The sequence below is a fragment of the Harpia harpyja genome, chromosome 2 (assembly GCF_026419915.1).
Source record: "Harpia harpyja isolate bHarHar1 chromosome 2, bHarHar1 primary haplotype, whole genome shotgun sequence".
Classification (NCBI taxonomy): Eukaryota; Metazoa; Chordata; class Aves; order Accipitriformes; family Accipitridae; genus Harpia; species Harpia harpyja.
This window is the reverse complement of record NC_068941.1, coordinates 5,161,505-5,188,000: the sequence shown is the minus strand read 5'-3', so window position 1 is coordinate 5,188,000 and position 26,496 is coordinate 5,161,505. Positions and strand designations below refer to the sequence as shown.

General features: G+C 38.0%; 1 long non-coding RNA gene across 1 annotated transcript in view; it reads left to right on the top strand.

Annotated features, from left to right (window-relative positions):
• LOC128153972 (uncharacterized) overlaps positions 1–26,496 on the top strand; it is a 66,353-nt gene that overhangs the window by 3,106 nt on the left and 36,751 nt on the right. Inside the window, exon 2 of the long non-coding RNA XR_008239178.1 lies at positions 18,518–18,649. This is a non-coding gene — a long non-coding RNA (uncharacterized LOC128153972). The remainder of the gene's footprint in view (positions 1–18,517; positions 18,650–26,496) is intronic.

The following is a 26,496-nucleotide window of genomic DNA, read 5'->3' as shown; positions in this document are numbered from 1 at the left end:
CTCTCTTGTGAGACGCTGCCTGGAGTAGGGCATTCAGTTCTGGGGTCCCCAGTACAAGGAAGACATGGACCTGTTGGAGCGGGTCCAGAGGAGGGCCACGACAATGATCAGAGGTCTTGAACACCTCTCCTGTGATGAAAGGCTGAGAGATTTGGGGTTATTTAGCCTGGAGAAGAGAAGGTCCTTATTGGTATACCTTGGGTATACCTTATTGTGGCTTTTCAACATACAAAGGGGGCTTATACATAAGAAAATGGAGAAAGACTTTTTACCAGGGCCTTTAGTGACAGGACAAGGGGCAACGGTTTTAAACTGGAAGATGATAGATTTCGTTTGGATATAATGAAGAAATTTGTTATGGTGAGGGTGATGAGACACTGGCACAGGTTGCCCAGAGAAGTTGTGGACACCCCATCACTGGAAACATTCAAGGTCAGGTTGGATGGGGCTTTGAACAACCTAATATAGTGAAAGATGTCTCTGCCTATTACAGGGGTGTTGGACTAGATGATCTTTGAAGATCCCTTCCAAACCATTCTCTGATTCTATGATTCTGTGTATTATCTTCTACATGAATTGTTGTGAGTAGACTTGTCAGCTTTGAAATAATTTTATAAAGCATTTTTTGCAGATCCCTTTTTTTCCTCCCGAATCCAGCTTAAAGTACTAAAACCATCAGAACTCTTTTAAAAATGTGAGGAAATTCCCTCTAAGACAGTGGACTGCATGTATAGGGCTTCTGGGTGAATATCCAGAACTGGCTGAATCCAGTGCTACTGCACTGCCCCTCCCACGCTAGCAGAGTTCCTGGTAAAACATTCCTGGTGAAACCAGGCGATGTTGTCAGGTACACCAGAGGCTGACTCCATAGGCACTGAGCATAAGGATCACTCCTCCCAACTCCCCCAGGTGGTGGAAAGATTGTAATTCACTTAAGTAAATTAGGGATTTCACCCTCCACTTTTATTCTTATGAAACTGTCTTAAACAGTTAATATTTATCTTTGCAGAGGAGAGGAAAATGTAGCAAACATGCCCATGCTGAAGTGAAGAAAATTAATTCAGTGGTGAGGGCAAAACATGATTAACAATATGAAACTTTAATATACATTTTTTCTGTTTGCTTTCTCATAATAACATCCTTTCTGAACAGTATGTGTTTTTATGTGCTTTTTTGGCCTCGACTCAGGATAACAGTGGAAACTCAAGAGTAGATGTCTGTCTAAATGGTTGGCCTAAAATTCAGCTTTATTGTGTAAGTGCTGTCATGATGTTAGTTCTGGAAAAATGCAGGTCATCAGTACCTGAGATAACTAAGCAATTGGCCAATTTAGTAATTTGTAACCTATTTTCATTGCAGATCCCTAAAAACATCTAGTTTGCTTGCAGAGTTCTGTGTAGCAAGTTTTACTCTCTTGACAAATATGCTTGCTTTCTATAAGCAAAATCTTTCATAGGACTCCAAAAATCAAGGCATGGACATCAGAGAGTCTGTGGACCACATACTGAAAAATACTGGTTCAACTGATGTGTTACGCAGTTAATTTCAGTACAACTCATATTCCTAAATCAGTGGCAACATTTTGGTAAACTTATTGATGACCTAAATATGGGTACACAGCCCTAGCTTTTATTACATATTTCTAATGTTTTCTGTCTTTTCTAGCCATCCTTTCTTGCAGCTGTGGCTCTTTGAACTCTCTTCATCATGTGTAGTATCCTACCTGTGTCATTGTTTTCTACGACTTATTAAAAGATACATATATTTGAAATGAAAATTCTCTTGAGCATTTAAAAATCATCGAGTAGTATATTGAAAAGGTTTCCCTGGGATTTACAAGAAGCACTCATTAAAATATGTCAGCTACTCATCCTGTAATTTATAAACAGATAATCCTCATCAAGAAGAGAGATGGAAATGTTTCCTAAAGCAATCTTGTTGCCTTTGTAATAGATCAGATTTGTGCAATATGGTACATAATTCAAAAGAATTTTTGAAGAGTAAAGCCACAGATCCTCTTAAAGGACTGTTTTTTCTCCATAAGTCTGGACTGAAGACTACTATCTCCTCTCCTACTATACTGATATCCAGAACACGTTAATTTTATTTTCTTTTTAAGAGCAGCTTGCTGACTAATCCTATTTGCTCAGTCTTCGTAGCTGATCATGGAAAAAATTGTTTTGTTTTTATTATTTGCTTTTTGTCAAAAGGACTTTACTTAGTACTCCCCAGCCTTTTGTTTTGTTTGCAATAAGCTTTAAAAAAAAAAAAAAAAGTATTGGCAGCTGTTACGACCTCTGACTGCTGGATCCAGAAGCTCATACCAAGAGATTTAAAAAGCATTATTCAGAAATTACAATGTTCTAGCATAGTTGTGTAGCCTTGTTTGTATATTCAGCTGCTTAAATAGCACAATCTTTCATTCACCATAAAAGAATAATCAACATTTGGGTTGAGTTATTCCATTGAAGGGCAGTAGTTTGAAAGAAGCCAGCACTTTTTCAGCAGCTGAAGTCACAAGACTTTCAGAGAATTCTTAAGGAGTTAATGCATTCCTTCAAAACACGGTTTTGACAATTATCCCTTCGAGCAGGAAAAGAGGGGTGGTTGTAATAAAATGAAAATGGCATTGTGGGTCTATGTGAAGAAATATCAAAGTCATAACACAGACCCTCGTAAGCAGGCCAAAACTTTTTATTAATACATGAATTTTTTTAAAACAGGACGGAATATCTCTGGCAAGAGATGGAATCACTTTTGTCACCTAAATTAATTTGCCCCTGTGTCTCGTAAATCATTTCATGCCACAAATAATTGATCAGAGACTGAAGCAGAAATGAACAATGCAGGCTGTGATTTAAAGGGAATTAATTCTTAATTAAGTTGGCTTACTTTGGATTTTCATCTTTAGGGAGAATAGGCTGCTAAGCATTCACAATACCGTCACTTAGTTTAATATTAGGGAAAGTCTTCATAAGAGATTAAGGCACTCTTCACATTAAGGAGATCAGAATGAAGTACCTGAATTTAAGTCTAAGAACCAGAACTCGTATCAGTATATACAGGTCTGGTGTCATCTACTAAGTGAGCTTCAGATTATCTCAGGAAGCGAGCAAAATGGCAAATTCAGAATCCTGTGCTTGCAAAGGAAGCAGGCAGTTAATCGAGAAGTCTTTGCATGACGATCTTCCCTCCAGTGTATTTCTCTGATACAGCTTCTGTCAAGAATTTCCAGTAAGAATAATACAGTCCCTTCTTTGTCATGTAATTCTAGTATCTTATGGGTGCTTATGTATAAGAATACTGAATCTTATTTCTGAGTATTTCCAGAATTGTATATATTGTTTCAAAAGTTCTGCTTCCTCACATCTTCTGGTCCTTCTCCCCTATGTTAATCGTTATTTATACTGTCCTTTTCCTATGTTATTTGTTTGCAAATGGATATGTGTTTTCACATTGCTTTAATGTAGTTTGGAAACTACATTAGTCTAGCCAATCAGTATGAGAGGAAGCTTCATTATTTATTTCCAGAGACTGAATCATTAATAATAGTCATTCTGTATAAAAAAAGTAGGTGCTGAAAAAATACATTTAGGTAGTAAACATACATTCCAAAAACTATTTGAATCATGCAAGTCAAAATATTTTGTCTGAGTTACTTAGATTGTGACAGACCATTATGAAGAAGCTATTTTAAGGTTTTTCGGAGACCTAAATGTTTAGATGGCTTCCAAATAGGTTCTTCAAAAATGTGTAGGTGTTTAACTTCCACAGTTTGGAAGTCTGGCTCTTAATTTCTCATTGGTACAAAAACTGAGTTTTGCTTGCATTTTATTAAAAGCAAGTTAACTTTTAAATTGAGATGATTGTAAGCTAAAAGCAATGTTTTCAATTTTAAAAAGGGGGGAGTGTGGGGGGGGGTGTCCTGAAAAGCAATTTTAAAAGTTGTGGTTTGCCAGTGCTTATTCTTCATAACTGAAAAAGATATCATAGTAAATCATCAAGGAGCACTGTGTTTTAGAGTGCTGAACTGTAGGCTCCTCTCTTTTGTGATTCTGAAGAGACAGGACAAATTTGTTAGCGATTTTAAAAGTGCCTTAGGTGCTGATTAGAAACAGCTTAAAATGGGGTAGAAAGAGAAAGGGAGATGTATGTTATGGCAACATTTGTCGTTGGCTTCCTGTATCCATGCCATCGATGCATTTGAAGTCCTTTGCAGGATTCTTTTAAAGGGTTTGGGGTAGGACTACTAGATGTAAGATACATTGCGTAGAAAATGGCATTAAACAATTAGGTGGGAAACACAAATGTAGAAATGTCGGTGGAGAGACTAGTTATCAATACCTCACAACACGTGTCTTGGTGACAACTCACGTGTACTTTGGCATGAAAATGCATTTGCTAGGAACTGAGTAAGGAAGGCAAAATTGATTGCATGGCTAAGGATGTAGAAGGCATCCTTGGTAATAGTAATGTTTCAAATTAATTCAAAGTAGGTAATATAAGATGGTAAATTGCTGGATAGCAGCAGCTCAGTTTCAGTGGAAAGAATTTACAATGCAATTAATTTCAAAGGATGATAAATCTATAAATCTGACGTGAATCTCACCTTTTATAAGGCCTAACTTCTGGGGTTTGTGTGAATTCTTACAGTGTATTGTATAATCTTTCCTACTACTTGAGCTGTGACTTAGAAGAAACCAGTCCAGAAGTATACAGATAACTAGTTTGGCAGGTGCGTGCAAACGTCACAAACAATGTTTATTTGGGATATGCAGTTGTTCAACATTTGGGACATTTGTGTTTGCCTCACTCAGATTGAGCCCATGTGATTTTTCTGTAATACTAAACTTCTAATTAGGTTTAAGCAGAAGTGTGCCAGTGCATCCTTATTTAAGTGGTATGAGGATTTACCAATCCTGAAGACTTACTGCTCCTATGTGTAATAACTAGCAGTTAGAAATAGTGATGGGTTGAAGTTAAAAGAGTGGGTAATGATCTTGCTGATTTCTGGCTACTGATGGATCTTTCTGTGACTGCTGAACCTAATAAGGCTGTGTAATTGAAGTAGAATAGCAAGCCTTAAATAAACAAAAACCTGAGGCTCTTAAGGAGTTGTGTTATCTCCCTATTCCTATCAAGAACTAGGAAATGGTGAGGTAGATCCAAGAGACACCTTGCTTCATCCATCTGAATCGCGTTTCCAGCCGATTTATATGTTTCAGACTTCCTTATCTTGCCAAAGGTGACAAGAAACAGTAAATCATGCAGCATGAGCTGAGAGCCTGTTGGGGATTTGGCACATTTTGGATCAGACTGCGCACTGAACATCCAACCATCGAATAATTCCAAACAGTTTTTTTCATCACATTTATTTTAGATTTGGAGCTAATAACATTTTATTGATATATTCTCTTATGAGGTCTCTTTCAAAAACTGAGTCTCTGTTTCTACCACTGCAACACTGTAAAATCAATTGCCTTTGTATGTGTGTTGGTAAGGTTATTGGGATGCTGTTCCTTCTCCAGTATATTTCAAAATTACTCACTGTTTCTACCTGACAACTTGATGCATTTTAGTATGTTACTTGATTAATTGCTTAAAGTGTTTGCAGAAGTCAGGAAATGAAGCATCGTAGTCAGTGCTCATGATTTTATTGTAACGGTTGTAAAGTCATATAATTAGATGAATTTCTGGTTTTAGCCCTTGCAGCTATGGAGAAAAGGCAGGAAATATGATTCAGAAGACAGGAATGGAAGGCATCAGGAAGACTCAAAATACACACACCCCTCATGATTTTAAGACAGTCTTACCATTTCTTAGGGTCTAGCTTGTAATTTGTCAGTCTGAGGGTAGGCACTGTTGCTGGAGATACAAACCCAAGTCTGACACAGGAGGTGGTTTGATTCTTCACGTGCATTAGGGTTAGTGTTACAAATTACATTTATCTAACGGAGTGCTAGTGTATTAAATGATACAGTGAAAGTAGCAGTTGTAAAACTTTTGGAAAACAAACCACTCATGGCTATTTTTTTAAAGATTAGTTGGTAATGAGGCAGAAAAAAGAAAAGGAGAAAGTGGAGAAAGTTAAGAGGGAAAAAAAAGGAAAGTAGAGAAGACCCTGCCCTTGAAAATAAGCAAGCAAGCTATGTTATCTTTTTGTTCTATTCTTTTTGCAATGCGTGCATGTTGTCCTCTTGACTGACAAAGTTCTTGTGTTTCCCTTGGAGTGGATCTGTTCATTAGTGTCTCCAGACAGAGGTAGTTTAGCTTTTAATTAAAATACAATTTTCAGGTTTTTTAGTGTGTTAATGAGACAGCAAAAATGAATTCATTGAAAGAGGAACAGATATCTAGGCCTTACAGCAGTGAAAGTTAGAGCCTCATTAGTAGCTAATTATGCAGAACATAGTATATAAATAGAGCTGTTATGGCATTAAAAAAAGCCTCAGTGCATTACCTAATGACATAAAATGTTTACAGTCTGTTCTGAGTATGGTATAATGTCTTACTGAAGTAATTAATGGTGTATTTAACAGTGACACAACTGGAATCACAATTGCTTTGCAGGTACAAGTTGAGGGCAAGGGAATGTATAAAAGTCTTTGAGGAACAGATTATTTGTCCGCTAATATATATGAGAGTATCAGAAGACACAGGAGGAACACATGATTTATGCATTAGGTGGGATAATGTCTCTTTCTGACAAGGACAGAGTACACTGCACTTTCTTTTCAGGTTTTCCAAAAGTGAGCAGTGAGATGCCAGAAGTCCAAACTGATGCTTCCAAAAAGGGCTGGTTCCCGGAGAGAACCAAGGCCCACCATCTGATAACTATGAAGGTGGAAAGTATTTTGGAAATCTTGCTTTCCGATATAAAAATGGCAAGCAAGACCAATAATATGCAGAAGGTGAAAAAGGAAGGTCTTGTTTGACTATAAGGGCCCACATAATCAGACAGACATCCTCAAAATAATACTTTAATAGCAAGTTAAGTAATGTTTTTAATAAACTAAAGCATAAACATGATTTTTTGCTCTGCCTAACAAGAACTGCAGAGGTAGCTTAACAACTAATTATTACTATTAATAATAATAAACAGCATTATGCTTCCATAAGGTGATGCTTCATCCTAAGAGTAAAGCTGTAAATGGCAATAACTAACCATAGCTGCTTAGATGCTATGGTGAAAAAACAGTCTCAGTACCACAGCAGCGGTAGTAGAGGAATGGCTAAAGGAGAATACTACATTTGGGGAAACACAGTGGCTATGGGGCCTGTCTAGAACATCAGAGGTAATTTGGACAGCAGTAGAAAAAATATTGTGAAAAGCTGGAGAGGGTGAGAACGGAGATGAGGAGATGTTTATGCAAATAAGAAAGGCCTGTAAAATGATCTGCGCATTAGTCATGATGATTCCAATTACTGTTGTATTGACTAGAACCACAGAGCCACAGAATCAATTAGATGTTTAAAAATACAAAAAGCTATTTCCTTGCTCAATTTGTTGAGCAGTCAGCAAGTTTAGAATTTGTTCTGGGAAATTATTTTAGTATGATGACCAAGTTAGAGACTGATTAATGTTTAGCTGAGGGTAGGTGAATTGAAGTGATTTTGCTGTGAATTCGATGCTTTATTTTTTAGCTGTGAGGCTTAGTGAAACAACATAGAATGATGGAAAACATCATTCTTCAGTGCTTCTGTGTTAGCACCATTGCATGTGTTAATGACATTGTCAGCTCTAGTGGGAGGAAGAGTTAATGACCTGCAAGTTTGTGTTATGGCAGGTAGGAAAAGAAGATACTTCTTAATTGTGGTGGGGGTTTTTTCAGTTCATTAGTGAAAATAATTTTGTATTCATAAGGAGGTCTAGGTAGGCCAGAGCAGAAGGCCTGAGAAATGTGTTACATGTATAATGGGGACAGTTAAATAAAGGTCAGTGCCAGCATTGCTAGGAACCCACCAATTTGTCTGGTTCCTAACTGACGAAGACCTTTGTGTGTGCGTGCGCACCTGCATTGATCATTTCCGTCGATCAGAGTCCTAATTTTTTTTATTACTGCGGTCAGCGTGAAGGCCAAGTTCCGGTTGTGATGACGCTCTCTCTAAATAATGAAGAGAGTTAGTACAAATTTGCTGAAGAATCTTGACTTTTATAATCAATCATATATTACACACAAGGATGGTCAATTATATACATGACATTATATGCCCAAAAAATCTGTAGCACACTTCCATATCAGGTTTTCCGTGTTGGGAACACTAAAAGATGCACTTTGCAAAACACTTTGATACTTTTTCGAAGGACTTGCTTCTTGCTATATGGCTATGCAGCGAAGTTATTTTGGCTGGCTGTGGATCTAGAGCAGACTAGCTAAACTTTTGTGACTGCTTGTGGTCACACTATTGCCTCCAGTAAGATAGCACAGTCTGTCTTTGTAGATAAATAAACTGCTTTTCATGTACTGTAGAGAAAGGGAATGGCTGTGGCACGGTGAACAGCGCATGCGCTAGAATTCTATAACTTGTAACTTGTAACTTGTTTGTGTAGCCACGATCGTAGGGTGTTTCAGATGTGCTTAGAGTGTTGCAGTGAATATATTACGTATTTGCTTGCCAAAAGCGATCTGGTTGCCTTTAGGTTAATGTCTGGATGCACCATCTTTGGCTGACCAAACCAGTAAATAGCAGTTGATTCAGATTCCTTGTAAAATCCTCAGATTTGCTGTGTTAAAAAATTTGAAATTTCTACATGGGTATTCTTCAAGAGAAAACCATAAGCCTTGTCACCCTTGTCACCAGCTCAGCTCAGAGTCACCAGCATACAGCAATCCACAGTTTGGCTGGCGACTCTGAAATTCAGTAGTTCATTGGTATTTTCAGCTAAGCATTTTCAAATACGTTGTGTTAAGGGGTGCTGCATTATTATGCAGATGCCTGCCTGTCTCTGCTTAGCACAGGAGGAAAGCAGCAAGGTTGCTGCCAAGGCTACTTTCCTGTTCTGCTTTGCCCGTCTCAGAAAGGCGAGTGTGCACTGGTCTGCAGGTCATCCATCCTGAATCCAGCTTTTTATTCAACACCTGCCATCATCTTCAGGCCAGTCGATAAGTCTCTTTGGCAGATGCTGTGCACCAGGCAGGCAGACCCTGCACAATTTGCTGTTCAGGGGGTCGGTGTCTGAGCTGCTTAGACGTCGGTCCAGAGCCATCTCCCATCTTCTGCATCTTCCGTCTCCTGTCTCTACAACATGCTGCATTCTTATCCACCCTCTGCTATTCAGACCTGGCCAAAATGCAGTATTTGAGTTTTGCAAGGTGCTTCTGTTGTTGTCGTCGTTTGCTTGAATTGGGGAGAACTGAAATTTGCAGAAATTACTTTCGCAAACCTGAGATGGAGGTGGGGAAGGGATTCAGAAATAGCCACAGCTGAAGAGCTGAAAAATTATGCGTAGAAATCCTGGCTTTAATGACTCTTTTTAAACTATGGCTACAGGAAGCAAGGATCCACATCCACGGAGACATCCTGCATGAACATTTCTCTGGATTTTTCAAAATGTTTATATTTCATATTAATAATCAGGAGGGCAAGCAGGTGACTCAGAAACTTTCCAGATGGAAAAATACTCCTTACAAGTGTTACAGATGGGTTCTTAATTTTTAGAACCGTGGGATCATATTTGTACTGTATAAACATGATTTGAAAGATGTTCTTAGAAAAGGAGCTATTAAATTAGGAGAATAGGAAATGCAGAGGAAATTAATGGGTAAGGGCTTTGAATGATTTTTAGGTTACTAACTGGCTGTGTAGCACAATATACGGGAAAGAAGAATTAAAATGTCCTGTCTGTTTTGTGGAGAAAGCAGATGAGGGATGGAATATTTAATGTTCTTAAAATAGAATATAAAGTAAAGGTGTGCCCAGCGGAGAATTTTTCAACAAAGAATAGAGAACGCTGTATGGATAGATGCAAGTCAAGTGGAAATAAAGAAACTAGGAGCAGTGGGTACAAGGGGCCCAGGGGTCCCTCTGTTACTAGGATATCTCTGCACAGAACTTCTTAGATAATAAAATACAACTTTAAAGCTAACCAACACAAGCCTTCACATTAGATCTCATCAGAGGGACACGTGAAAACAGATGTTCTTTGGCTAAATTAGTCCTTAGAATGTTAATTAGTTCATTCTCTTTTTACTTTTTAAAATATCTTGTGCTTCATTTGTTTCCTTTATCTTAGGGATTTTTCACTACTGGATCCACTGTTTTCACATTACACTTCTTTTTTTCACTTGCACCCAGCAATTAGATTTTAATAGAGCCCAGGCACGTGGTCTGTGAAGCAGGCGTATTCAGAGTAATGAATATTGCCGATAGTTTAAAGGGAGAGATAGTAATGGGAAATCACATGGTTTGGGACAGACCGACCCTGTAAGACAAGATGTGCACAGGAAGAATATTCAGCAAGTGTCAAAAGATGAAGTAACATCCTCCACATGATGGCAGTACATACCGATGTTGGGCACCTCCAGGAAATCCCAGGTTCTCCCAAGATGTTTGGGAACTGGTGCCTCTAGTATGTTAGAGCCAGGCTCATTAAAAAAGACTTTGCTCGCCATCTGGTACACACGTTTCTGTCCTCCTTTCTCAAGGAGGTGATGCTTATAAGACTGTGCTCTTGCTAGTTTGTTTGTACCAGAGACCCTTTCTCTCCCTCCTTCCCTTTAAGTTACCAGACAATTTTAACCACGTTAGGAGAAGACAGCTATCCTGTGCATGTCGTGAACATCAGTGACTAAGAAGTGGAGGCCAAGCCAGAATAACAGTCTCACTCGGAGGAACCAGAGTACAATTCAAAGCCCATCTAATTCCAAGTGAACTGAACTTGCCAGCCCCGTCACCAAGCGCTTCTCTGCTGCCTCTAGTCCCTCAAACCAGTAAAGGATGTGGAAGGCTGCTGGAGGTAACTGGAGGTGGGAAAGAGCCATGGAGGTTTCTCCCTCACTATGGGGAGATGCAGGGAGTGTATGGAGTTGGAGAATTAGGCAATACTGCGGTGGCAGATAAACATCACTGGGGAAACAGGGCAGGGGAAACTTGTGCTTTTGGGGAGTATTATGTATGGGGTTCATTATCTGGATAGCTGTGCTACATCAAATGTTAGTCTAAATGATCAAATGATGCTTTTTGCTCTTAAAACTTGTGTGCTTTCATCCACACCAAACAGACTGTTCTTTTGAAATCCATTTTCTGGTTTGCTGTATGTATGACAAACTCTGCATTACCGTATGTATGGCTGTGCTATACCGCAGGGAGACAGAGGAGCAGGGCTACATAAGTAAGAAGCAGCAATCTCCGAATTTGTTCCTTATTTCTGTCTGTCTTCATTAGGGGTTCTGGCTGCCTGGACATGAGACAGGGCTTCAGGATTCGAGTGGGCTGGAAAACTTTGCTGAATCATATATGTCAGGAACCACTGAGGATACAAATAGCAATATTTTCTTGAAAGCATTCAGTTTTGTGAACTTCTAATTGAAAAATCTGCTCCTCGTGAGATTTTTGAAACCTGTCTGCTTTCTTGTTTACTTACCCACACGGTCTCTGGCTTTCCTCTGAGCCAAACCCCTTTGAACTTGGGAGCCAGAGGTGCAATCCTGAGCGACACAGAAAGAGCTGAAGTCCTTCTCATCAATGTCCCACATTGTAATGTGTGCTGTCTGCGTAGGGTGTCTTAATATTTTAAAATGAATTGTGATAGTTTCAGTGTCTTAACTAGTAGCAATGAAACAATAATAGTAATAATAATGTAATAATTAACAATAAAACATGCCATTAAATAATTAATGGCAATGAAACACATAGAAATTATGTCTAGTTCAGTCAGTGTGTTGCAAGGGCTTTCGCAGTCCCTCATCCCACCTGAAATAGGATTTCCTTGTCAGCTCTACAGTGTTATGACATAAAAAGTCAGCAGAAGAAAGTGGTGGCATCTTTTTTTTTATTTTTTCCCTACCAGTTAAGTGTCCTCACAGTTCCTAATCATGTAGGGCTTGAAAGGAACATTTTATGATTATATTTCCTAGTCCTAGCTTGCCTTACAGAATAGGAGAATGCCTCTGAAGCCATTAGATTTGTATTACCAAATATGTACAGTTAAACTATTTTACAGCTATTTAAATTTGGTGCTTTAGAAACCCTTTAATTTCAGTTTCTGCTGAGGTTTTAATATCTTTCTGCTTTCATTATAAAATAAATAATCTGTGTAATATTATGGTTATTAATGTAAATTACTTCATGTATTGGATCAATGATGGAATCAGCTAGTGGAAAAAAGCTCTGGTATATTAATCTTGATTATAAAATTTATGGATCAGAATGGTTTGAGAGATTGCAATGTAGTGGGGCAAATCTTGTCTTTATTTTTATAGCTACTTTTTAATTGAAAATCCTACCTAAGTTGTAATTCAAAGACTTATTTTTTTCTATTTCTTTATTAATTCATATATTTATTAAGAAAAATATGCTTCTGTTGTATGGCTATGAAAAGTACTGAATTAATTCCAGATCAATCTTTAGCAAAGATGAAAAAATGAGGATTCTGGAAGAATGGTATGCAGTTTAGCTTGGTGTGTTGCTTTTAAATGGTTCCCGATGAAGGAACCAAAGTGGATATTCTTGCAAAAAGAGGTACAGGACATGATCTTTCATGGTATGTCTCCTATTTATTTATTTTTTTAGTATCACATGTAAATGATTCAAAAAATTGTCACATAAATCAGATTGACAAGACATGTTAACTTGTATAAAGTACCTCAGTATTCTTAGTATTAGGGATAATTTCTATCTTTTTATTCACTCTTCATATAGGAAACTTTCAGCTTGCTAAAAAATAAGCATTTCTTATGGGATAACGCAAAGAAGCTGTTGTGAAGCCTTCCATATATGTGGAGAATTGCCTAAAAATGATGCTGTAAACCAATGTTTTCAGTTTTCTCTGCCACCTCAGAGACTGTGCTTTTCTCTTGGCCTCATCTTAATTTCAGCGATAATCTAAATCTGTTCCACTTGTGAGTCATGTAGAACAACTGGCTGTAACAAGAAGAATTTCCAAAGACTCTCTTCTGAATTGGCGAGGATGTTTCAGAAGGTGAAAACATAAAGTAGAAGTTAGCTGGCTGGCTGGTGCTTGCGAAAAATGGTGATGTCTTAATTGTGTTAGGAGAACAGAGGGGGGTAGCGTGCAAAAGCACCGCTCGAAGAGCTGTATGCCGGCTCTATGCTAAACAGCCAGTGTTTTCTGCTGAATGCCGTAGCAGTGCTGCTTTTTTAGGTGAGCATTGTATTCTGAGCACAGAGTTGAGTTCAGAAGGATCAATTGTTTCTCCGGGAGGTGAACTAGAGTCATTTGCCTTTCAGTGAGGCTGCCGCTTCCATCCCCGTCGAGTTCACAGCAAACGCTGCGGTTCAGGCTGGTTCGGAAACATCTGGCCTCTGCCCCACGAAGAAAAGCTCAGCTGGTTAAAAGTAACTTTCTGCAGTGCGAATAAGCGTGGCGAAGCCTGCCAGAAACCAGGGCAGCCCTGCCAGCTGGGTAGCTGCTTTCTTCCTCCCCTGTGCCAGCAGTGCCTCCTCTGCCATCAAGGGAGGTGGGGGGCAGAGAACTGGCCTCCCCAGCTCTGCCAAAGCCAGACCAATGTCCATTCCCTCTATGAAATGCATGAGAAATGCATTTAATCCAGTTCAGGACAGTCATCCATGTCTAACATTTCAGAAGAAAGGAAAAAAAAAATTCCTCTAGTCCCTGATCTGTTAGGCAAAATACTGCAGGGTGTGAGGAAAAGAGGCTGGAATTTCCTTCCCACCCCAGAAAATAATGAGTTAGCGCCTTGACGCATAACGATTGAGGTTGCTTGTAACTGTCTGTCTTGCCCACTGGAGCACTAGCTGGTATTTTCATTCCCTAAATGTCTGCTGCTTTTGAAAGTGTTGCTAAGCATTGCTAATAATTGCCTGAAGACACAAAACACTGTGGAAAATAAACATTCTGTTAAATTTACATTACTTCCTTTGAAATGTCCCTATCCTCTCCCAGTTGGTTCTTCCTATGCCAGTCTCTTGCAGGTCTGTCCTAATCAATTTATTCCCTATCTCTGTATCTTTTCTGTTTTGGCAACTATACGCCCATAGCCTACTGTAGTGTAACTGAAGTACATAAAGCTCAGACAGACATGGAAAATAAAATTATGGTCCTGATGTATGGACAAAACTGGATTCAGTTATGATCATAAGCAGCCACAATTAATTTATAACTTCTTTTTTGTTATTGATACGAACAGACATGCTCTTAGCTCATGACCAAATCTCTGAGCAAGTGATCTTTAGCCATTGATGATTCGGTTGGTTTTAATGTCTGTTGTATGTGTAGGAAAAGTTTACCCTATTTTTCTCTTCCATTATGAATGCTTTTGGTGCACCTGCCATTATATGAAATCTATTGGTGTCTTTTCCAGGTGGTTTTCTTCCTAGGTGGTTTGTTGGTTTTTTTAAAATCAAATCTTTTTTTCTTAAATTTTACAGAGCCCTAAAGTCTTTACTAGCCTGAGTAATGTCTCTGGAGCATTTATGGAGTCATTACTGAGAATGTCTTTCAAATTATTCATGAATAGATCAAACAATCACTGTACTAAATCTCATGAACAATCATAACATTACTTTCAACTGATTTTACATTTGTATGTTCCACCCCCCACCCCCCCCCCTTTTATTTTTCTTCTTGTTTTGTTGTTAAATCTATTAAAATATTTCAGTCTCTTCATGGTGGCTCAGGGCCACCAGCAGAGCCATGACAGTTGCATATCTCACCTGCATTCGGGGATCAGTTTCTATATAGATCTAAGTGAGTCGCTTCAGACAAACGAGCATTTTTTACAGACTTGGCTTTGACAGTAATGCAGAGCTGAATTGCTCTATTGAGGTGAAGGTTATCACAGAGAAGTCAGATGTGTCACAGCTTCCTGCACTAAGAGGAAGGTGATCTGTAGCACGAGTATATATGTAGTCCATTTTCTGCACTTTCTGGCTAGAATATAGTTAGGATTGCCAGCATCCTCTTCATCTCCACTGTCGCTGGGTGAATTGCACAAAAAAATAGTACAGTGGGAGACTAATATAAAAACAAGTGCCCGTGTTGTCGTCCCAGTTAGACATGAGTAAATCCCATTAAATCAGCGGAGAGTTCTTTTGCTTCAGTGAGAGTATTTGGTTGATATTTTTAAAAATTAATCCCAATTAGACACTTGTAGCTGGGTTTTCAGATCCTCATCCAAGGAGTAGAATGATATTTGTTAGACCCTTAGTTAAACACGGCAATTATGATTATTTAGATAAAGTTGATGAAATAAGTTAGAAACAGCTAAAAGACAGCCCAGGAGTTTAAAAAGAAAAAGCAGTGACAGCTTAAACCCATGTATCAATACAAAGGTAAGCATGTTGACTTTGGGAATTATAGGACGTCTTTTGGAAGAGCTTTCAAAACTACGGAACAATAAGCACTAACAACACATCACCTTTTGGAAAATCTTTCGGAAATTTAATCCTTCCTAATTCTGGTCAAAAATTTATTCCTCTAAATTTCCTTGTTAATATTAAAAGAAAAAAATAGTTTTTTTAATCTCAGAATACTCTTATTCCTGTCACTTTCCCCCTCCTCTGTGAAATAAAATGTAACAGCAGGTGAAGCAAAGAGCATCTATCGTGAGGTTTTTACTATGTCCTACTATTTGTGAGGAAGAAAGGATAAAAGTTAAAGTGAATGACAGTGTAGTGGTTTGGCTGGGAAAGCCAAGTGTTCTTCTGGTCCTACCTAGGTAGAAATCATAGAGGGTTCTAACTGAAATGTGCAATGACCTCTCTGGCTGGTAGAAATTTTGGTGCCGTTCATGCTGACTTTGCTGCTGATTTGCAGGCACTGAGGAGGAAGATGAAGGCAATGGCCAGAATTTGATATAGCGAGTCTCTCAGTTTTAATATTGTTTATATTGAAGCATGGTTATAACGTTATTTATTTCAGAGCAATACTGCAGTTTGCACATAAAATTCATGTATGTGATGAGATGCTCCAAAATCTGTGTGTTGGATCAATACAGGTTTTTTTTCCTTCACAGTCACAGTTTTCTGGGAATCGCAATAATGTATGATCTTAAGTGAAGATCATGCCTCTTTATTAAAGTCAATAAATAGTGAGAGTTAGTCAGGAAAGGTTACAGAACATGTGAAGAAATAAACAATCTCAGAGTGATCAATGTTTCAAAACAGCTGATAAACTTTCATGCCTTTCCCTTTAGTGCAATAGGATCATGTCTGTTGATTGCAGTGCAGATTTTTGCCAGGTCCTTGTTTATATTATTTTTCTTTTTCCTACAATTCATAAAAACCAGTTTATTTTGGGAAAGGGCACATATTGAAGGTGGGCCTTAGGTGTCACCGTGGTGTGAAAACCATCAGTGAGATATTCTAGTAAAGAATCTAGCATTTGTTTGAATTTAATTGAGGCAGTAAGTGGAAATATATTTTTACCTGTAGCTGCAGAGAATCCTGAAACCTGGTTGTTCTGTTTATCATGTACTTGGTGATGATCCTGATAAAATGGAATAGCATCTCTGAGAGAGTTTTCTTACCCTACTTGACCAGTAGAATGAAATTTATACAGAAGAGAGAAAAAAAACAGGACAGCTTGAAAGATTTAACCTATTCTTTTTACATAGGTACAAGAATATGAAGACAATCCTCTATTTTGATCGTGAACGCTAACATTTTTATATAAGTGCTAAAGATAACAAGGGAATAATAAAGAATTCATGCTGTTTTAGTTATCGAGAACTACTTTCTAGAACACAAGTGGATCAATTGTTCTCCTTTTACCAATTAAAAAAAGAATAAGTCCCTTGACTTCAATGACTGTGTAACAGTAAAAACATAATGTGGATGAAAGTGGGCTCAGCTTCCAGATGCTGGAAAGTATGTTAAAGCACCTATCAAATGAATGCAAAGAATGTTTTGCACATCTTAGTAACAGGGATTGCTTACCTGGCAAGAACTGGGATTGTAATATAGCCTACTCTAATTCTTGTAGTGAATAATTAGTATTTGTGTTTGACAGACATTAATAAAATCCTTCCCATTCAAACTTGTGTTACTAATGGCCACATTACTCAAGTTAAATATTTCAACAATCTGTGCAACAAATGCTTAATACTGTGAAAGTACTCTTTTTTTTTTCTCAAGTCAAACCAGGTTATTAGGTGGTTACCAGAAGCGAAGCTTTTTGGGATATCATTTTATAGTTCACAAATACCCACCTGTATTGATTTGATCAAAATAAAAATTTGATTTTAAAAGCACCTCGAAGAAAAATAAATTTGACTTGTGCCATCTTGCCTAATGCCAAAATGCTGGGCTCACTGAGTGGTGCTAGATAGGTAGCACTTGTATGAAATAATTCCAGGGATTATGTGTTCTCCTTCATTGGATGGCCTTGTGAATGGAAGAACCAGTTGAAAACAAGAAATTCTTTGGAAGTGACTGCAAAATGCAGATTGCACTTGCATTTCATTTCCTTTCTTTTTCGTTGACACCATTGTCAGTAATGCTTCTCAAAACTTTTTTAGTGTTTATTTAAATTTTTAGTGCTCTGCTGATGTAATAGGCTTGTTATAAACATTTCATCCAGATTTACAATACCAGAAGGATGTGACCTGTCCTTAGTATGTAGTTCATATTCATTTCTTTCTCTCATTGCTTTGGAATCCTCTGCAGCTGATTTTGAGAGAAAGTCACCTTCCAATAAAATCTTTTGATATTGAAATGTCCGCTTCTGCCTGTTCTGGTAAACATTACTGCATTAGGATTTTCTGTTACCAGTGTCTTGATGTGGAAGTAGGTACTGTACAAACTCAAACAGGCAATCCAACCTGTTCATACAAGGGATATAATATGTAAGGAGATTGATATTGTCATAGCTGCCGAATGACGGTATACTGATGTTGATTTCTAATTTAGGTAAGTTGGGGTTACAATAATTTAGCTAAAGAAGGAAAGTCGGGGATGATAAGAAGATCGTTGGAGTTAGGAAAAACTCCTTTGGGTCTTCACGAAAAGCAACTGTGGCAATTGTTTCTTAAAAAAACCACACACAAAAAAACCCTCGAAAAAACACCAAACAGATGGCAATGCTTTGCGTTTAATAGTCTTAAATAAAACATACAGCCTTTCTGTCACAGACTGAAATCCAAGAATTTCACAGCCGGGCAACGTTTTTTCTTCTGCCTCTTGGGTCTTTTCATGGTTCTATGAATCTTAAATCATTTTCTTCACACTGGTATCACTTCAACAAGGCAGACAGTGACTCTCATGCAGGCTAGCCATACCTGTGGTCTGAATGCTTTCCTGGGAGCTGGACTTTCCGGGTCTTCCTGAACACCGAACGGATCAGTGTTTGACTAGCTCTTTCTCTTATTCTTTGCAGGGAGACCTGTGGGGCTTATGCGCTATGTTGTTCAGTCGAGCTGGATTTTCAGTGTCAAATATTGCACTCCAGTCCAGACATCTGACCTGAAAGCTATGTCACATTTGGCATCTGGCAAGTCTGCAGGAGAAGGTACTTAAGACTATAAACTCCTCTGATTTGAACTTTGTAAGCTCAGGACTATTATTATTTATATAAATAAATTACATTATTGTTGTTGTTGTTGCTTAGTATACAGAGCTTCATAAAAACAAGGCACCACTGTCACCAGCATGAGATCATCGTCACGATAAACTTCTAATAAACAAGTCCACTTCGGTTCTTGGAAAGAAATGTCATAAACCTTTACTTTCAGAGCTCCAGATATGCCTCCCAAATGGGCTTGGTACTTAAACCTCAGAGTATGACAGAGTTTTAGAAAATGCTCCTTGATTTTAGTATATTTTTTTGGCTGATAATATCATATGTGCATATGACTCTCTTCATAATTAGAGACTTTATTACTATTTTTAAATCCTGCAGTACTTTTTCCTATTACTGTCATCTGAAATAATGGTATCATTTTCATGGTTCTAGCGACAACATAGCGAATGTTTTTATGGCTTTCCAGTCCTTATTTGACCTTTGCAAATGAGCATTTGGGAACAATGCATCTATCTGACCGTGGCATGCTTTTGAGCATTAGCGCAAACTCAGAAGATTAAAAAAGGACATCTTCTGAGTCTGGTATTAGAATTGGAGGGGAAGGCTGGGCTTATCCAGAGTGTTTGTAGGTGTATGTTAATCTCACAGCTGGGAAGAGTTTCTTGCCAATTATTTTTCAGTTGGGAACAGTTCGTTCATTTGTATGGACGTTTTCTTGTTTTCTTAATGTGTGGCATCATATCCTTTTCAGTGGAAATCCCTGCAGAAAATGTATATTTTGAAAACAAGAAAGTGTTTTGTGGGGAACGATGACATTTTCTTCTGCATAGGTGTGATCCTTTGTGTATCAGAGCTCTTCCTTGTTGATGTTTTATAACAGCAGCACTTTGCTTAATGATTCAGGACACAAATAAAAATAATACTTCAAAGATAACACTATGTTCCATTCCAACAGGCAAGCAGCGGTCTAATTTTGTACTACTACCAACATGCTGTTAAGTAATGTAAAAAAGAAATTAAGACATTACAAACTATGTCTATAGAGTGAGCTGGGCCTATATTTACGTGTTGGTGAAGTCTTATTGCTGCTGCCCTCACGGGTGCTCCCCTGACGAACCCATGGCCGTCTCCCATGTGCTGTATTCCCCGAAGGTCATCCTGCTGCTCAGAAGAACTAGAGGAAAGCATTCAGGTTGGGGAACTTCTCTTTGTCATTGTTCTGAACGCAGTAAGTGTTTCAAATATATCCCCTCACGCTAGCAATAAATAACAGTGTCTCATGTATGGTACAAGGTACTAGGGAGTAATAGCAAATCTAATAGATCTCTGTATCTATGTTGGAGAGTTTCCATTTTCAAAATGGAAATCACAGAACTTTATGTGATAAGCTATAGCGATATTCCTTAAACTGTAAGGAAGATAAAATTCCAGGAAACTTGCTTTTCAAGAGTAGCAAAATATTTTCAGGAGATTTTTTTTTTTTTGAAAGTAAAGAATGCTTAGTGGCATTATTTAACGTGGTACTAGCAAAATATTTTCAGGAGCTTTTTTTTTTTTTTTTGAAAGTAAAGAATGCTTAGTGGCATTATTTAACGTGGTACTAAGGGGAAGCTTGCAATTACTTGAGGACTCTCAGGTGAGATGACAAGATCTGCTGGACACCACAGAAACACAGGTGGAATTGTTTACAGCCCAGAATGGAGGATAATGCAGATTTTAAAGTGGAAGGGCAAGAAGAGAATAAATAAGAGGTCATTACTTTTAGTGAAAAGAAATATGGCTAGAAGCAGCGCTAACTGTAAAGAATAGAAAATATATTTAAGTAATAGTAAATAATAAACTTCTCAGAGTTTCTTCATTTTGTAAATATCCATTATGCTTTCCAACTTCAGCAGAGAAAGATCTGAAAAACAAAGTACATGATCCCCTGAATGACAGTAGCTAAACCATAACGACAGCCCAGCTTGTAGAAGCAAGAAAGGAAGGGAGCAGAACTGCAACCATTTTTGTTTTCTCTGATGGAGATTAATCATGCCACCTGAAATATCAAAGATTAAAGCAATAACTTGTATAAAGGATTTATACAGTACTCATCAAGTGTAATAATGTAAACCAAATGAGCTAATCTATTACAGCACTGTAATTATTCCTACTAGTAACCCCATACAAGGGGAAGGCTTGCCGCACGCTGCAGCCTGCAACTGTTCGCCACTTGGAAAATACTTTTACTCCGAACCAGCAGCTTCCATCTCCTGTACAGGGAGCCGTGACAAACATAGGATAGACTTTGTGACATACATAGAAGAGACTTTAGATGCTTTACGAGCCACTGAAAAATGACTAAATGTGCTGTCCGCTAAATGGGAGCAGCATCAGGATTCCAGCCAGAGAGTAATAGGATTAATCTCAAGAACATAAAATGTGGTATTTTAGTGAAAAGTGAATCTTCCCTCTCAAACAGTTGTAACAAGTGTGCAGCTTTTGCTTGTTTCCATCATATCTACTTAGGCTACTCTTGCAAACATTTAATTTATTCCTAAATTTCTAAAATAAATGAGTATATTTCTGCTGGTTGGTCACCTACAAATAAATTGGCATGGCATACTTTCCAGTGAACTGCTTTAGCAAGCATATCACTGGCTCCAACATTTTGTCAGGATTCTTGACTTTCATAAGCAAAAACAACAATGGGAAAAAGCCCTACAAAAACTGTGGAAGTGAGGTAGAAAGCTCTGAAATAAAAAAGAAGTTAATTTCCTAATTACCTGGATGTTTTAATTATTAATTTCCATCTTTACTTATTTAATTCTTGGGTGCCCTAGGAACACAATAAATGAGAGTATGAATGACAAATGGGTTGTGAGAGAAATTAGATGGAGCCAATTTCTTGTTTCGTTTTCGGTAACGTACATCTGGGAAAAGTCCATGAATTCAAAGAAGACTTTGCCCAACTAAGAGAATGGGAATCAGCTTGGAGAATTTAGAGAAATCCAAAGACTTTGCATAAAAAGATGCTTCATAGTTGGTATGACAAAGCTATAAAGACTAATGCCTTGCTTAATAAAAGAATTGCATTTTATTGGATATAGCTTCCAGTTGTAATAACTACACCTTTTTTTTTTAATATAAAACAAGAGTGCTATTTATCTAATCATTACTGGAATTAAATGCATTATGATACAGTTAATAGTGTGTTTCCTGTAGTTATATATTAGCTGAAGTAGTTTGGTTTTGTCTTTATTACAAATTCTGTCCTTTTTTAAGGGAAAATTGTTCTCCTGGTCCTCCTTTTTTCTTCTCCTAAAATGGTGAGTTGATAGTAGTATTTAATGATACTGTCAATTACTTCTGTTTCACTTAGAAATGAGGCTTGAAATAATTCATTTTAATGTGTACTATGAACTCTCATTTGTGTTTAGTTGTATTCACCTTGTCCCTAAGTATCTGTAAGTTTCATTTAAACAAGGAATTGTAAACGTACAGGTGTGTTCACTTCCACTATTTGGCCAGTAAACTTTATTCCAAAGAAACAAAGATGGTATGACAGGTTGGGTAACAAAAACATTAAAACCCAGTAATCCTATGTCAGCTTTTCCCCCTTCATTTAAAATCAGACTTACTGTGTCTGTCTTCTTTCTGAGTGGTTTACATTAGTATGGAATGCTGGCTACGTTATACAGCCCTCCCTCCAGGATTTGCATTTCTCTTGTAGGCATTGCTTCTTTCCAGTCTGTATTTATTGTGTTAGATTATATTTTATGTGCCCATAATACAGGAGAATGTGGACTATAACGTGACCCTTCTCCTTTTTATATTACAGCACATCAAATACTTTACCACTGTCTGCACAAAATGCACAAACACAGTAGATCGGCATTTATTTCAGCCTGGGTTTGGGGAACTTGGGGCTACTTTCTTTGGAACACTATGGCTGAGATGCTGTAAGCTGCTATGAGTTAGGATGTCATAAAGCTTTATCACAGAAGGGATATTAATTTATCCCAGGTGGCATCCTTTGGATTTGTGCTTAACGTACACACCCGGATCCATTTTGGAGGCTGTAAGATAGTTTCGGCAGGGAAGGCACAAAGCCACAATCAGGCCAAGGCAGCCCTTTGAATCAAACCTTTCTTTTGCAAGGAGCTAATTGAAGGGTCCTTCTGCATTGCTGGATACCTTTAGTGAAATACGGTGTGTGTTTAAACTTTTGAACTTGGGACAGAAATTCTCTTGCTATATGTAAGATTTATTGAAATGATCTACATCTAAAATAGAACTGCAGCCAAACTCAGGACAGCCAAATAGAGAAAGCAAAGCTGATAGCTTGCATTCATAGGTGACTTATTCTATTATTGAGTAACCGTATGCTCCCCTTATCCATGTAGGGGGAAAAAAAGTAAATATTGATGTTCCGTTCACAACAATGTGAAACCCTTTAAATAGTTTCCAACCATAAATCACATCTGCTGTTGCAGAGAATGGACTGGAGAAATACTCTGTCAGTTAAACATAGCTGTTGAAAGAGGTTGCTAAAGCATATAACAATGTAGCCACTGGGATCAATTTTTATAATGCGCAGCGATATTCAATAAGTCATTAACAAGATTAATGAAGTCTAATAAAAAATGCAAGCTCCTATTCCATATTTTACTCAGCTCACTGTAGCTTAAAATTGCATTTTATGATTTTATTAGACATATTACTTAATTTTTCTCCAACTGGTCATTTTATTTAAGTTAAAACATATTAAATAGATTTTTTCTTTCCACAGAGAAATAGGATTTTGAAAAAAAATTTACTTTATATAGTAAAGTACCTTTGTAACATAAATAGGTATCTAATCAATAGGCTCAAGTCTGCTCTACTGCAGTAGCATAAGGCTTAGAGTGAGGCTTTGAGACTGGGCCAGTGCATAATTGCACTACCTTACAGAAGTGCCTGGCGTATAAGGAGTGTTATATCCCAATCATATATCACCTAGTGAAGATTATTTCTTTTGGTGACTTATATGTTGGTGGAGCCCTGCTAAATCTCTCTTTAATCGCTCTCAGCCCTCCTGTTCAAGAGGAAAGTATTGCCTTTGCAGGAGCTGCTTCATTCATTCCCTTATGCAGACCTTTAGCAGAAGAGACTTGAAGCCATTTACTCTGTGGTGAGAAGGGATGGGATGCGAAAGCTGCTGCAGCCATTGAGCTACCCAAGTGCAAAATATGAAAGACAGTGGCACAAGCGACAGCAGCACCTGGCTCAGGGGTCTTGTTTTTCTTCTTAATGTCTTAAACTGTAGCCTATGAGACGGTACTGCTGTAATAGGATATTCATAGAAACACAGCTAAGTGTGTTCCAGGATGGAGAGAACCAGCTTTGCACTGAAGGCAAACCAGCTGGATGAGACCTTCTGTGCAACTCGTCTAGGTGATGCTATACGACATACAGAGGCACATCTGTTGCTCTTGGTAGCAGTTGTGAGATTTCTAAATTAATGAATGGGAAATGACTCAACAGAAGTCAATAACAGAATAGCAGAAACAAGTTATTCTTTGCCAGTGATTAAGAGTGAAAGAGACTTAATAACCGTCTTCCTGCTTCTGTATTGTCCCTGGCCTTATTACTTCTCATCTAATCCATTTTTTAGAGTATTTTGTCTGGTCTAAATAATTCAAGCTCTATGCAGCATCTGAGAAGCTGCCTGTCTTTCATGTCCTACTACTTAGTGCTCTTCCACAGCAAAATTTCTGTTAGGGATTTATTGTAGCCCTATTACTTTCACATACTTCTGTAGTATGCTGCCTCTGAAGACTATCATTCTTTTAAAAAAACTCAGAAAACCAAAGAAAAACCAGGTACTAGTAAGAAACGTTTAGTGGGTATAGTGGCCATTCGTTCAAAATGTAGTTTCCAATTTGTCAATGTGCTGGGAGTTGGTGACGCATCCTTCCGTGCTCCACTGAGCTTCTTCTGAGCAAATTCACCATAGAGAAAGTAGCCAGTGTCAAAACGCAGTTGGTTACTGTTTATTTCTCCTGTGCAAGTTTTACTTCACTAATAAGTACCTTGAGTCTTCTTTTATAAAGTTTTGCTTTGGAGACCAGATCCAAGGTAATGTATTTTTGTGATTTAAAAGTTAATTTAAAGGACATATAGCGTGTTACAGCATGCAGGAACAAAGCTTATTTTTGATTCATATAAGTCTTAGGTCCTGGATTGATTGGTTTAATAACATTTCTTAATAAAGTAAACTGAATGCATCTTAGTCCTGTGGCCTCGTGGGATGGAAAGTAGGAAGTTTCAGTCTCTATAACTTGTTAGCTTTGACTTCACAAAGGATATTAGAATGCTATGCTTTGCAATTATTGTTTTATACACACAGCCCTTATTTGAAAAGCCATCTTCATTACACTTGAAAATGCATATATTTACAGGATATAAGTGAGCTTTCAAATTCAGCTATCAACTGCAATCTGGGTATTTATTTGAACGCTCCATTTACAGCAGTTCTTTTGTACTCCCAGTGTTTTGTCTATGGGCTTTGGGGTCCTGAGGCGGTACTTCAGGAAAGCAATCTTACTAGGAGGAGATGATTAATAGCACACTTCAGTGATTTCCTCAGCGATGAGTTAAATGTTTGCTTCTTAGTAAAATCTCACCAAAACCCATTTCTTTTCAACATCCACTTACATTGTTCAGCCCAATTCCATTCTACTGTTTTGCTTTACCTGGGAGAAGGGAGAGTGGCTGCAATGATTTAAATATTATGATAAGCCATCTGGGACAGTGCTGACTTGTACCAAGTGTTAATTTACTGTATTCTTCTCAGAAAACATCTAGAAAAGCCGCTATTTTTATGGATTCTGGGAAGGCCTTTGAGAGGTGATAAATGCGGGCAGTGACCTTCAAACTAGAACTGATTTTGGATCTTAAACCTCATTCGTTTTCAGCAGAATACATGCTTCCAAATGTAATGAGCTTCTGAAAATCTCCTGTCTACTTGAAGTCTGGACATGAGAGAGGCGTGTATTCGATCTTACTGAGAAACTCCAAAACAAGTTTCTTACCAAGAAACAACTGTCCCTCTAAACTTAACAAATGCTATCTGATATGTTAGGCAGAGCCCTGTGAGATTTCAGCTGTACGTGATGAGGTACAAAAGGATTTGTTTCTAAAAGTGTTACCTTTTTACATTCTTCAATTGTATGTGACTATAGGGGGCATCAGCTGCTTGCAGCATTTTGCAACATCAGCTGAAGCAGCAAATGCTGTGCGTACTTACAAACGAGGCTACAGATAGCAAACCTGGCAAATGAAATACGGAAGGTGTTTAAGTAGGAGAACGCTTCCAGAGGAGGACAAAAAGAGCACACACAGGCCTACTTTGCTGAGGCAGGTGATAAGTCTGCCTCTGATACGCATTTATGGCAAAGCCAGCCTTCCTTTCTCATTATGAATTTCTGGAGTTCACAGTTGTATACTTTCTGTGTATCAGAGGCTCGTGGGAGAGAGAAAAAATTCATACGAAACATGTGACCTGACATGCTTCTTTGTAACTTGCCTACACAGATATATTAAATTCTCTAATTACAAGATCCAGGAAAATTATTTTGCGTTTTCCCAAGGTCCTGAGAAGCAATGAAGGTAGAATGTTCAACCAGCATGATTCTAGACATGCAGAGGTAACATACAATTTTGGTTGATCCTTACCATGATCTCATGTCTTCGGGAAGAAAAGGTTCTATACTTTGAGAATGAAATTGTTCTCAAACGGTGCTATGGTTTGGGAACAGAAATCATTAAGAGTTTTTTGTCATTTAGAGAAAGAGAATTTAGGAATCACTTGC